At 35.4% G+C, this 14,628-nt stretch overlaps 1 non-coding gene across 1 annotated transcript; it reads left to right on the top strand.

Annotated features, from left to right (window-relative positions):
• The first annotated feature begins 2,869 nt into the window (after positions 1-2,869).
• LOC115893340 lies at positions 2,870-2,931 on the top strand. The gene has a single exon (XR_004053354.1). It is a non-coding gene; the product is annotated as a U7 small nuclear RNA (small nuclear RNA).
• Positions 2,932-14,628: the final 11,697 nt, after the last annotated feature.

The raw sequence follows: 14,628 nt of genomic DNA on the forward strand, positions 1-14,628 counted from the left end.
ATATGTATTTAACTTCTGGATATACTTTCCTGGTTAATATCGAAAGACCACAATACCATGTAATGACTAAGAATCAACTATTATTTGAAGTGATTATCAACAATGTATTGTCCTCCATCAGAAATATAAACAAGTATCTATTCCAACCTAAAATTTTTCAGATTTGATTTTAATGATTATACTAGAATATCTTGATATGATTATGCTAAAATGACTGTTGTGTACATGAATAATTTTTCTCATTACATTTAAGAAAAATATTCTCTTTCTCAGAAGAAGATTTGAAATAATTCAGTAAGCTACAGGGATTTTCAATATATGCTAGCCAATTCTCATAATGCTAACTGACATTTATTGAGCTCTTACTTTGTGCAAAGGACTTGGCACATATTATTGTGTTGAGATGGAAAGACTCTTGGAGTTGATACAAACTACTTGTCAATTTATTTTTGTCAATGAAAAAACTCACACACATTCTAAGCATTGGTTTACTTATCTTCAAAGCAGGAGAAATGACACGCCAGACAATCTGACCAGACACAGCATGTAAGCACCCCTTTAAAACCTTATGGTACAATATTATCCTTAAGGATGTCATTGTGATATGCATATTCCCTTTGACATTCAAATATTTTCAATGGTATTTTTCATTATTTCATAGCATATTACTTGTATATGTTATTTATATGTTTGTGTATGTACATATATGTGTGTGTGTATATATATATACATATTTGTTTGTGTATTTTTTTGTTTTGAAGACAGTATCTTATTCTGTCACTAAGGCTAATGTGCAGTGGTATGATCAGAGCTCACTGCAGCCTCCAATTACTGACATCAAGCAATGTTCATGCTTCAGTCTCCTAAGTAGCTAGGAGTACAGGTGCATGCCACCACACCCAACTAATTAAAACAGAAATTGTAGATATAGAGTCTTGCCATGTTGCCCAGGCTGATCTTGAACTCCTGGCCTCAAGTAATCCTGCAGCTTCAGTATAATTTCTTAACATATACTTCCAACTGGTTTTTAAGAACAGAAACAATAGCCAGCCTTTCCTCGAAAACTGAGTTTTACGTAAACTCCTCCTTTCATATATAGTCATTCATGCACATTGCATTTTTCATAATTATACCAGAATTCAGTAAATATGAGGGTAGACCTCATTTTAATGTGATAACAGTCATAATTTGTCCATTTTGCGCTTAACAGTTTGCTCTTGTTCCAGTCTCCAAAACTCACATTTTAAAATATTGTTTAGCTAAATTAAATAGAATTTCCAGTTTTTCAAACATTTCTTGTGTGCCACCAGTAGAATGATAGAGTGTCTTGCATTGCTCAAAAAATTACCTTAAATTCAAAGATCAACCCCCATGAGCTTAATTTTATCAAAGAAGAAATGTCTTGTCAAATACAGTCCCAACCAACATATTCAGTAGCTTTCAAAGTATGTTTGACATTGAGGACTAAAAAACAACATAGGAGTCAAAGAAACAAACATCGATGGCCTGTCAAATTTTTTGTAGACATGATGCTATTATCAAGGCACATCAGGATAAAATAAAATGACCTAGCTGACCACAGGCTTACAAAAGTCCTGTGAAGGAAAGAAAAACGGTGAATCAAAAGGTAACTTTGTTGCATGTCCCCCCAGGCCTTTTTATTGACAAGAATGACAATGGTCCCAAGATGCACCATTATCTATGACCAGCAAGCAGACATCAAATGCTCCTGAGCCGTATCTGTCAGAATAGAAAATTCTGCTCAAAACAGACAGGGCTTGTTACACTTTGTTCAGCTAAGGTTTGTCAAAAGCCAGGGTCACTTGTATTGCTCTGCCCTGAAGGGGAATTGTAAAAGGAGAGAAGTACATGATTTCTCAATGTTTCTTCTGCAAGGAGACTTTGAGTCTGGTTGACCAAATGTTTTGAAAGTCAAGTCATGACTCAAAGGAAGTAGAAAGGAAAGTTAATAGTCTGTCATTTATCTACTTAGAAATGAGGTTCACATGCTAAAAGTTTAGAGTTTTAGTAGATTTCTACATTTAGGAAAAATTTTTTGCTATGTGTGATTTGTTTTTACAAATTAAAAAAGGAAAATACTACTGCTATTGAAATTGGAGGGGACAAGTTAATGTGTTCTGGCCAAGTATTATGTGCTATGGCATTATGGAGTTTATTACAATCTGAAATATTTACACTGGTAAGATATTTCTCTAATTTGCTTCTTTTTGACTAAAGAAGGATTTTATACACAAATGTCCAGCCTCTGACACTTGAGTAAACTCACTAACTTGTGGAAACATCTGTTAACCACTCATGAGAAAATGCAATTTGGGAGTATTTCTGTAATTGATTCCAAAAAAAAAAAAAAAAAAGCATTTTTTTCTTCTTTAACAAATTTGAGGGTAAAAATGAAGCCATCCCAAAGACAGCATTTGTGAATAAAGGGATTATTGTTCCCTTCTTTCCTTCCCCTGTCTTTTACCCTCTCCACTCCTCTCCCCTCTGCTCTTCTCTTTACTGTTGTAGTTGTCAATTTGTAGCTTAGCATTTTTTCCTATGCCCAGAGACAAATCCAATTCTGATCAAACTTGTTATAAGTTGTCTTGCAAAAAATGTTATCACATTTGGTAATCCTACACTTTTGTAATTTAAAAACAGAATTTGCAAACTCATGGTCATGGTTGTTTTGTTTGTCCCACACAATCTTTTTCCAAAGTCTATTTTATTTACCATCTTGAAAAAACAAAGAAGCTCAGAAAATAATTGTAAATTCCAGATTTCTAGGAAAAAAAGAGGGAGATGGGCTAATTTGACAATGCATAATTTGAATTTCTACTTAACAATGTTCTTCCACAGCACAGGGACTAAGTGTTACAGCTCTTTTAGAATTTGTTTAGCAGGCTTTCTGGTCTTTACCGGAAAGCCTCTTAAAAAACAACAAACAAATAATCAAACAAGAAAAAAACACAGAGACTGATGAACCTTTTAGTCAGAACATATAATCTCCAATGTATCATAGTTTCCATAAGGTTTACTTCTCTTACTCATCCCTAGGGGTTTGAATTGTGAGTTCTGCTCAAATTCAATTAATGAATTAAACTGATCAACTATTTTTCTTATCAATATAACTGCATAATTCTAGCTAATACCTTATTGTTCAGAATATAATTACTCAATTGTTTCATGAGTGGGAATTCCATCTCCATCACTAGACTGTGAGCTTTGCCAGGAGCTAGACATATTTTAGACATTGTTTACTATTCACACTGCAGTAGTGCCTGGTACAGTGTGACGTTCAACGAATGCTTCTGCAGAAAGAAAAGAAGGTAGGAAGGAAAAAGGAAGGAAGGTAACATTTTGAATTAAAAAATGAATCTTTTCATTGTTTCCATTTCCAATAGTACCAATCACACTGTGGACACTTAAATAAGAATCTTCGCTTAACTGGCAAAACAGAAAAAAATATATGGGCCTTAGAATTATATATCACCTTGCCAACATTACAGTGAAGTTCACATGAGATCCTGTAAATATTTGTCCAATTAATTCTAGAAAAGCTTCAGGATAATGATTGGTAATACATGTTTTTCTTGATGAAACTTTATTTCCAATAATGTGCCAGGTCATCCGTCAGACTTAGCCATTTCCCAAGTGTACTGCAAAAAAAATACTATCCCACCCTAACCTTAAGGCAGGAAAATGTTTCTGTGGTGAAATAAAAATTCCTCATGACTTAGTATACCTTTTAATTACTGATGACTTTAAAAATTTCTATACCCAATATATCATTCCTCTCTATTTCTAGAAAAAAAAGTGCTAGATTTAGAGTCAGCAGCCCTTCAGTTCAAATCCTAAATCTGCCATTTATTAGCAGTACAGTAATATAGTCGACAATCACTTAACCCTGATATACCTCTTTATTTCCATCAGTAAAATTGGAGTCAAAAACAATTCCATCACTTCCATCACAATATTGTAAAAACTCAGTTATAAGCACTATGTACAAAATGTAAACAAGTTTTTAAAAAATCTATAGACATTAAATAAGAAACAAAAAATTTGAGAACAAGCTCCTGCCTTTATAACAAACTATACAGTTCAATCTTTTCTGTTTCACCCAACTTGGCAATGACAATTGATTTAACCAGTCAATTAATCTGATTACCAATTTGACTGAATTAAGCAATTAATTCCGTAACAGAGTCAAACAATTGATCAGTTCATGTTAGCAGAGAAATGCAAAGTATTAAAAATGGTGGTTAAGTATGAACTAGAGTAATTTTCTCATTAGTTTATTTCTAATTTGAGACTTCTTGTGCTCAAGTAAAATTGTACTATGTCCCTGAAAGTACCAAAGTTCCTCTGGGTACACAGAATTCTAATCACACAATAGCAACCTTGTCCAGTAAGTCTCAGTAATGATTTCTCTCACTTTACCCTGACACACCTTTGAAATTTCTATTCAATTCTCTTGAACAAAATTAGATAACTGACTGTATGAAACTTTTAAAGACCTTTTCAGTAGAACACTCTCTTCACATTACTCTATTCATTATTACAGCTTTTTATTGATTACACCCTAATTATCTGTTTATGTGGTCACCTATGGTAAAATTGTGAGCACATTCAACACAGACTGTGTGGTCTTCATGTTGGAACCAAAAGTCTAGCATAGCATCTGAATTTTTCCTGGATTCAGTAAACATTTGCTGAAAAAGGAATGTAAGAGTTATTGTACTACTAATCAACAGATAAAATCAATTTCTGAACAAAGAGAGGAAATAGAATACACGAAGGAGGATGATGTATTGGGGCTTTAATTGAGTTCTCTTCCCTTCTCCCCATTCAATGTCCTCTTAGAGCATCTTAGAGTGTCCTACTTAGAGAGTACTTAGAGAGTACATTTCCCTTCTGTCTACCTTAGAGATAGTTAATTTTTTAATGTATTTTCCTCAGAAATGCTTGAAACTAGAAGAAGCTGAGAGCTAGGATTTAGATGATGTGAATATAGACTGCTGGAATAGAGGCTATAGCAAAGCTGGAAATCTCACCAACAAATGGTTGCACACTATTGAAACTGGCCCAATAGTCTCATACAAATAATATTTAAGTTATTTTGAATAGACATAGAAAGTGACCTTCTCTTTTTTTTAAAACTTGAAACTGACATTTGTCTCATCTGACTTCCTCAGGAAACCACCCTCAGTGAAGAAACTAAAGCTCATCAGATTACCATGTCCAGAAAATGAGACATCAGCCCCCCCATCCATCATGACTGCTTCCTTACCACTCCCTAATGCCTGGTTTTCCACCTTTCCTGCTATATAAACCCCACCATTTTAGTTGGGTGGAAGATGGATTTGCTACTTTATCTCCTGTTATCTTTGGCTGCAGCACCAAATTAAAGCCTTCTTTCCTGACAATACTCCTTGTCTCAGTGATTGGCATTCTATGCCACAAGCAGCAGGACCTATACTGAACCCCTGGAGTTTTGGTGACATTATGATTACCAGGATAAGAGACAGAAGCTACTAATGAAACATAAATCAGTGTGGCCAAGGATGTCATGGAAAGAAATGGTCCTTTGCTCAATCCAGGTGAAAGGGAAGCTTCTAGAAACTTAAACTGCCCAAAGGGAGAATGGAGGAAGGAGAGAGAAAGCATATCTGATTGGTTGAGTTTAAAAATTTCAATGAACTAAATTTAATAGTAGGAGTGATTTCATAAACTTGAATTAAAAGTTGAAAATTTTCATCTACTCATTGAAATGAGAACATCAAGAAAACCTTTGCCTACATATATATAAAGTTATACATCCTTTTATACTCAGGCCTGTGTATTACTAAGACTACACTATTTAATTTGACTACTGTACTTTATGTATAGTTTGGACTTGAAAGGAATTTGATGAGGTTTTGAGAATAATAGCAATACATTTTGGTAGAAAATAACAATAGTTTTCATTAATTTGGACAATCTAGCCTACTTTATTCTCATAAGAATTAATAGTTTGTGCTGTTTTATCACTCATAATTAAAGAGTTATAATGTTATAATAATTACTGTTAATATGGTGTGTTTTTGTTTGGGGAATTTTTGAGGAAACAAATTCTTTGCATTTGATTTATTTAAAAATTCATGTATAACTCAAGTCTAAGCTTAGATTGAGTAACTTGCAAACTGTGTGCCTTGAGCAAGTTGGTCAACAGGTCTGAGCTACCTTGCTTCTTTAGTTTGTGTGTTTGGGATAAATATATTTGTCCTAGCTTCCTGAACCACTGAAAGGCTCAAAACTCTTAATATATGGAAAAGTGCATTGAAAACTAAAAAGCTCTACAAGTTATTGTTTTATCAAGTTGTACTAATATTTCTAAACATTCTCAAAGATACCTTTTTATTTTTCATTACAACCAAGTGCTTCCCAATCATTTATTAAATACAGTCACTGGGCTATGTAAATAGGTCTGCTTCCTTGTGATATCTAATTCGATATTCATGATTTGCAAGATACTTTACTGTTCAATGTATACAGTTGAAAGAAAAGATGATCTAAAATATGTACTCAATTTGTACACAATTTCAAAGTACATCATAAGCTAACTTGCCTTGGCAACTATTTTAAGGCCAAATATAATTTTAAATTTCACTGCTCCTCACTCCTAAAACAACAACAAAATACTAGATATTCAGGATTGGGGAAACTCCTGAATGGAAAATTGACTTTCTAAATCTTAAAAAGTTCAAATAAGCAAAATCTAGGCTTTAAGAAACCCTGAAGGAGGCTATGGAAGGATTCATTTACTGAGAATTCTCAGTAATTACCTTCAGTTTTAGCCCAGGTTTTGTAGCCACCTTTTTTTCTTTACCTGTTTATATTGTCTATTAGATGGTAACAGCTAAAATATTCATAGGCACTGAGTTTATCATATAACTATTACCTAAATGAAAAGTAAGATGTAAAACATTTGTCAAAATGCCAGTAACATTTTCATAGAATTTGACATATGACCTCAGTCATTATCCTTGTGTATCCAGAAGAGTAACCTATTTTCTGTCTTCCATACTTAATCCCAAGAAGCCAAATGAAAATAACTGTTAATGCAAAAGTGAATCCACAAATACAAGAATTCATGAAATACATGGCTTTTCCTTTAAATGTGTGATTCTAGAAACTTATAGTAGGAAGTTCATGAGAAACTCATGAAATTGCAAAGGGTATCAAGATGGATTGAGGGCAGAAGATGAGTTGTGTTTAGGGATGTTTGCCACTTGTTTTGTGCACTTAACTGCTGTATCAATATTTCTATGTCTATAGTAAAAACTGAATCTAACCAAGCTAGAATCAGGAAATCATGATCCTAACCTCAGCAGCTGCCAGCCAGAAGTACTTTCAGGAATAAGGATTTTCCTTTATACTGCTGAGAAAAGAAAATAAACGTGGAATAAGGGGCACTATAAACCATTCTGTGACCCCATACCTTAGTTTTTGCCAAGATATATGAAGTCATTTATTTCTCATTTCTACTATTTGGTTTGAATTTACCTATTGAGCAGTTCGTAGAAATGCAATAACTATAAACATTGTTCTGAAGGAAGAAAACTTATTTAAACTGCAAATTAAAAGAGTTTCTTGTGTTTCAGAGTTAAACTGCAGGATGTCATTAATCTTCCAGTAGAGTAGGTTTTAGCAGAAGGCACTGGTGAAATTTTTCATACTGTAATTTATCTTTTGTTCCATTAAAGTAGGAGGTATTTTAAAGCTTTGATTATAAACATTCTATAATCCTTTTAGCCAATTTGGAGAAAAAGATTAAAAAGATTATGGTTTCTTGTGGTTTCTTGGGACTTTTTTTTCTGGGATTTGATATACAGTTATAAATGAAATGGTAGAAGATAATATACATGAGATCAATTTCATCTTACAAGACTTATCTAAAAATGAATAATAAAGCTACTTGCTATTATAGTGAGTTGTCCAATCATTTATTCTGCAAATATTTATTGAGTACCTATTATACTCTAGGGAATATTTTGGGACTTCGCTTCATAAAAAAATTGACAAAGACTGGGTTCTCTTCAGAAAGTAGAATCGGAGAAAAGGACATGTATGCAGGCAGTTTATTTTAGAAAGAGACCCCAAGGAGGGAGGTAAAGCCAATGCAAAATTCCATTACCAGTGAGTTGCCATCATGAGCAACTGCAGTTTGATTATGCTGAGGACACTTTGAGGTACTGTGTCAAATGAGATTTAGAAGGTTCATGGAATGGAAAATGGAGCTTTTATCCACCAGCAACCATCCCCTAGTAGTCAAAAGTTGCCCTATCAGATGTTAATTCTCTCTGAATCCTAGGTTAGACCAGGGATGAGAATATCCAAGTAAGTTTCCATACAACTGTGTCATTGAAGCCTAGGAGACAAGATTTAACTGTTGAGGAAATTCTGGCAATAGAAGGGGGCAAAGAGTCTATTGATTATGTAAGCATGTTGCAAAAGATCAGGGAATGTATCTTTCATATTAATAAATCTATTTACTTATTTGTTCACGATGCTTATTGAGTGCTTATTATGTGCCAGAGACAGTTTTATATATGGTGTTATAGCAGTAAGCTAAACGGAACATGATCTCTACTTTCGTTGAATTAAGGAAAGTGGGAGCAAAGAAAAAAAATAAAGAAAATGATAGTTCATAAGATTATAATAAAGCAGAATGGGGAAGAGGGAGCCCTGCAAATTTCTGAAAAGGCATCATTTGTAACATAATTAATAAGTACACAAGTTCTGGTGTGAGGTGTCTGGAGTGTTCAAGGAACAAAGAACAAAGAACAGAGGAAATGTTGGGATGCCTTGAAAAACCTTTGACTTTTTTCCTACGTAAGATGAGAGGCTGTAGCCTTGTAGTATAGTTTGAAGTCAGGTAGCGTGACGCCTCCAGCTTTGTCCTTTTGACTTAGGATTGTCTTGGCAATGCGGGCCCTTTTTTGGTTCCATATGAACTTTAAAGCAGTTTTTTCCAATTCTGTGAAGAAACTCATTGGTACCAAAACAGAGATATAGATCAATGGAACAGAACAGAGTCCTCAGAAATAATACCACACATCTACAGCCATCTGATCTTTGACAAACCTGAGAGAAACAAGAAATGGGGAAAGGATTCCCTATTTAATAAATGGTGCTGGGAAAATTGGCTAGCCATAAGTAGAAAGCTGAAACTGGATCCTTTCCTTACCCCTTATACGAAGATTAATTCAAGATGGATTAGAGACTTAAATGTTAGACCTAATACCATAAAAACCCTAGAAGAAAATCTAGGTAGTACCATTCAGGACATAGGCATGGGCAAGGACTTCATGTCTAAAACACCAAAAGCAACGGCAGCAAAAGCCAAAATTGACAAATGGGATCTAATTAAACTAAAGAGCTTTTGCACAGCAAAAGAAACTACCATCAGAGTGAACAGGCAACCTACAGAATGGGAGAAAATTTTTGCAACCTACTCATCTGACAAAGGGCTAATATCCAGAATCTACAAAGAACTCAAACAAATATACGAGAAAAAAACAAACAACCCCATCAAAAAGTGGGGAAAGGATATGAACAGACATTTCTCAAAAGAAGATATTCATACAGCCAACAGACACATGAAAAAATGCTCATCATCACTGGCCATCAGAGAAATGCAAATCAAAACCACAATGAGATACCATCTCACACCAGTTAGAATGGCAATCATTAAGAAGTCAGGAAACAACAGGTGTTGGAGAGGATGTGGAGAAATAGGAACACTTTTACACTGTTGGTGGGATTGTAAACTAGTTCAACCATTATGGAAAACAGTATGGCAATTCCTCAAGGATCTAGAACTAGATGTACCATATGACCCAGCCATCCCACTACTGGGTATATACCCAAAGGATTATAAATTAGTCTACTACAAAGACACATGTACACGTATGTTTATTGCGGCACTATTCACAATAGCAAAGACTTGGAATCAACCCAAATGTCCATCTGTGACAGACTGGATTAAGAAAATGTGGCACATATACACCATGGAATACTATGCAGCCATAAAAAAGGATGAGTTTGCGTCCTTTGTAGGGACATGGATGCAGCTGGAAACCATCATTCTTAGCAAACTATCACAAGAACAGAAAACCAAACACCGCATGTTCTCACTCATAGGTGGGAACTGAACAATGAGATCACTTGGACTCGGGAAGGGGAACATCACGCACTGGGGCCTATCATGGGGAGGGGGGAGGGGGGAGGAGGGAGGGCTTGCATTGGGGAGTTATACAAGATATAAATGATGAATTGATGGGTGCTGACGAGTTGATGGGTGCAGCACACCAACATGGCATAAGTATACATATGTAACAAACCTGCACGTTATGCACATGTACCCTAGAACTTAAAGTATAATAAAAAAAAAAAAAAAAAAAAAAAAAAAAAAAAAAAAAAAAGATGAGAGGCTACCAAAGCATTTACGGCAGTGATGTACATAATGTGGGTTATATCACAGAATGATGATCCTGTCTGTGGCATTGAGAATAAAGTGAAGTAAAGTACAAAGATAATAGTGGTGAGAGTCCAACCAAGAGAGTTTGAATAATTGGAAGAGGAAGGTAGTGACAGAATTGATGGATTCTGGCATTTGAAGAGATATACAGCTGACAGGATTTGCTGATGGATTCAATAAGAGATGTGAGAATTTTAAGAGGACTCCTAGATAACATGAAGAATTCTTGTTTATTTGTTTGCTTGTTTTCTTTTGATTTTATTGGATGTATTAGTTCATTCTGATGCTTCTTTTGATTTTATTGGATGTATTAGTTCATTCTGAGGCTGGGTAATGTATAAAGGAAAGAGGTTTAACTGACCCACAGTTCTGCATTGCTGGGGAGGGCTCAAGAAACTTACAATTATGGGAAAATGCAAAGGAGAACCAGACACCTTCTTCACAGGGCAGCAGGATGAAGTGAGTGCAAGCAGGGGAAATGCCAGACACTTGTAAAACAATCAGATCTCGTGAGACTCACTCATTGTCATGAGAACAGCATGGGAAAAACTGCCCCCATTATCCAATTACCTCCACCTGGTCCTGCCCTTGACACGTGGGGACTATTACAATTCAAGGTGAGATTTGGATGGGGACACAGAGTCAAACCATACCACTGGAAGAATGGAATTGTCATGCTTTAAGGTAGAGATAAATGGATAAGTAGTTTAAAAGGGAGTGCTATTTTGGACAGGTGGAATTAAGCAAAACTCATTAGCCAAGCATAAATGCCAGGTATACATTTGGATATATGTAAGTCCGGAGTTAAGCACTGAGAATGGAGGGAGGGGAGATGACTTATCCTTCCCCTATTAAATGGTGTTAATAGGCCAAATAGGATAACAAATAAATATTGAGTACTATAACAATATGGAGATTGTTATTGAAAAGAACTTACTATTACTGAGAAGTTTGTTAGATAAGGAGCACTTTTCCCATGGAGTGATGGTCTTAAGAAGAGAAACAGAAGGGAAGCCTGGTTGGAGTATATTCAAGAAAGAAAGGATAAAAGTTTAGAAGCAGAATTATATGGAAAATGGTGAAAGAAATAGATAGTTGCAGGAAGGAATGCGTGATCAAGAGATAATTTTTCTTTGTATAAGACAGAGGAAATATATATTTGTATACTGATGAGAAACTTCTATTAAGAGAGAAATAATTAGTCTTGCAGAAAAGATAGTGAGACTGTCTGATGTAGTATATTCATTTCCTAGGGCTGCCATCGCACATACCACAGACTGGGTAGCTTAAACAACAGAAGTTTATTTTCTCAACCTTCTGGAGGCTAAAAGTTCAAGGTCAAGTGTAGGCATGTTTTGCTTCTTCTTAGGCTTCTCTTCTTGGCTTGCAGATGACTGTCTTCTCATTATCCTCACATGGTCACCCCTTAATCTCTGAGTACATGAGTCAGGTACATCTCTCTGTCTGTTTCATAATCTCCTCTTCCTATATGAATACCAGCAATGTTGGGTTAGGGCCCACCCTAAAGACCACATGGCACTTAATTACCCCTTTAAAGATGTTATCTCCAAATACTATCACATTCTGAGGTACTAAGTGTCAGGACTTCAAAGTACACATTTTTGGGAAATACATTTCAGCCCACAATAAGTAAATGGATGGAGGAATGAGTGAGGGGGGAATAAAATGTAATGCACAGATGGAGGGAGAGGACTTATGGTTACACAGAGAAGCTAAAAAAGGCAGAGAATAAGATGCAGATGCCATAGGAAAGTAGATAATGATGGAAAGTGTGTAAAAGTTTCCTAATTATATTTTTTTCAATGAAATTAGAAGCAGCAGTTAAGAATCCTGTTGAGAGTAAAATTGAGAAGAAGGTGCTGGAAGTTTGAGAAGTGAGGACAACATACAGTTATTTAGCTGTGTGGTAGAACAAGAGGAATTAAGAAATTCAATTTGAGTTCTGGCTCTCCTCTTATATATAGTGCTCATGAATTTGAAGTAAGACCAGTCATGATGTTTTCCTTCACATTTGTTCAGCTTCAAAGGCACAGGCATGAGGTTGATATTGAATTATATTTAACCAGGGTTTGGATTTTGCCAGATAAATACAGTGAATGGAGATGGGCAAGGCAGTTGAATCATTTTTAATAAATGATGTTCTATGAAATCTAAACTGTTAAAAAAGAAGAAAATGAGGAATGAAGTCGGAAAGGGAGAATGAAAAGGCATAGAGTCAATAGAATGTTAGTCATAGACTGGTAAAGAACTATTAGAGGTAGGTGACTAGAGTGAGTAGAAACTGGTTTTATGCTTGAAACTGAAATTTGGAGGAGTTGCAGTTGTTACTGATGATACCTCAGTTGAAATGAGGAGAAAGAAAGGCTGAAGATGGAGGAATGACTATATCTATGGAGAAGTAAACGCCAAGGAACTTTGAAGCCGGGGAAGTGAGAGAAGCATCTATATCGATAATTCTTAATAATTGCAACAACAATGGTATTGCAAAGAGTCACGGTAAACCAGAGTTAAAAATATTAAAGGGATGAGAATGGGTCATTAGAGTCTTAGCAATAACTGCAATAGGGAAGTGGGGTTTGCATTATTTGATGGCATGAGCTTTAAACTTTTTTTTCCTTAAGTAAACAGGGAAGCACGATTTGTCTCAAGTAGCAGTAGCAAGAAGCATCAAGAAAGATACCTAACTCACCACTAAGCCCAAGAATACAACCTGTGGTACAAGAGTATGACATGAAGACCTAGAGTCTCGTTCTTTTCCTGCTGCTGGAATTGTGCAGGCTGAGGAAGGGGCAGTGTTACAACTGGTTATATTGAATAAACATGGGTAGTTATAAAAGGGCTCTTTCAAAGCATAATCACTACATTTATAATGGATTCATCTTTACACTCCTTTACAACTCAGAAATTTCTCAGAAATCCCTGCCAATACCTGACTTACTTGTTTGTTTGTTTGTTTGTTTTTTTACTTAATTAATAAGCACTGGTAGAGCAATTACTTAGTGCCAAATACTTTTCAAAATACTTGATAATGTTAAACAGTTAATTTTCATAACAGTCTTAGGATTGTTAGACAGAGACTATCTATCTATAGATAGATATCTATATTGTCTCTCTATAGAGAAACTATCTATCTAGAAAAGAGTTATTCTAGGAGATAATTATTATCCTCTCCTTAAAAATGAGAAATCTGAGGCATAGAGTTTAAGTCAATTGTTTTAATGGTAATTAACATATTTTTAAAATCTTAGTTTTAAGTAAAGGAGTTAAGTAAAGTTAAGACTCTGTTGGGGTTTTCACCAAAAACGTTAATTGTTCAGTCATTATTTATTAATAGTGAAGAAAACCTATCTCTAAAACTGAGCAGTTTTAAATTAATTTATTTGAACCAACAATTCAGGCAAAATCACTCATCCTAAATTATCAGAATGTGGCCTAAAAAACTGACATAAATATTTAGTTTGGCCAAAAAACTCCACATTTTTTTAAGTGTCAGGTTTTCTCAGACATTTCTCAGCACACTGTATATAAAACAGTGAGACTAGATCCCTGACTCTAAAGAGTGTACCTTCTCTTCAAATGCCATGACAACAGAGGTGTGAACAGGGAAGGCAAAGAAAGTTGTGGAAGCACAGAGAGGAAAGATTCCCACCCTGGGGGTATTCATGAAGGTCCCAAAACGGAGGGTAATACTTGACCTCAGCAGAAAAGATGAAGAGATTGCCAGGCTACTGGCAGATCCATCCAGGCAAAGCAAATTCAAGGGTCAAGAAAGGTGACCAGTTCAAAGATCACTCAAAGGCAGACCATGTTCTGGTGATGGTGAGATACATATCATGCCTGAGTGCAGGTGTCTCCATGAAGGATGAAGAAACAGGCTTATGAACAGGAGTGATATAATCATATTAACTTCAATAAAACATATATGACAGGACTGGATTGGAGAGGGTCTAGAGTGATGCTGAACTAGAGGGTGACCAGAGATAATCCAGGAGAAAAAGCACCAAGCTCACTTGGCACCAAATTCCTCCTTGCTCTCTCTTATTCATTCATGTTGACATCCTAAGATCATACCTGCCAAATGTTCT

Source organism: Rhinopithecus roxellana, chromosome 14, assembly GCF_007565055.1.
Source record: "Rhinopithecus roxellana isolate Shanxi Qingling chromosome 14, ASM756505v1, whole genome shotgun sequence".
Taxonomy (NCBI): Eukaryota; Metazoa; Chordata; class Mammalia; order Primates; family Cercopithecidae; genus Rhinopithecus; species Rhinopithecus roxellana.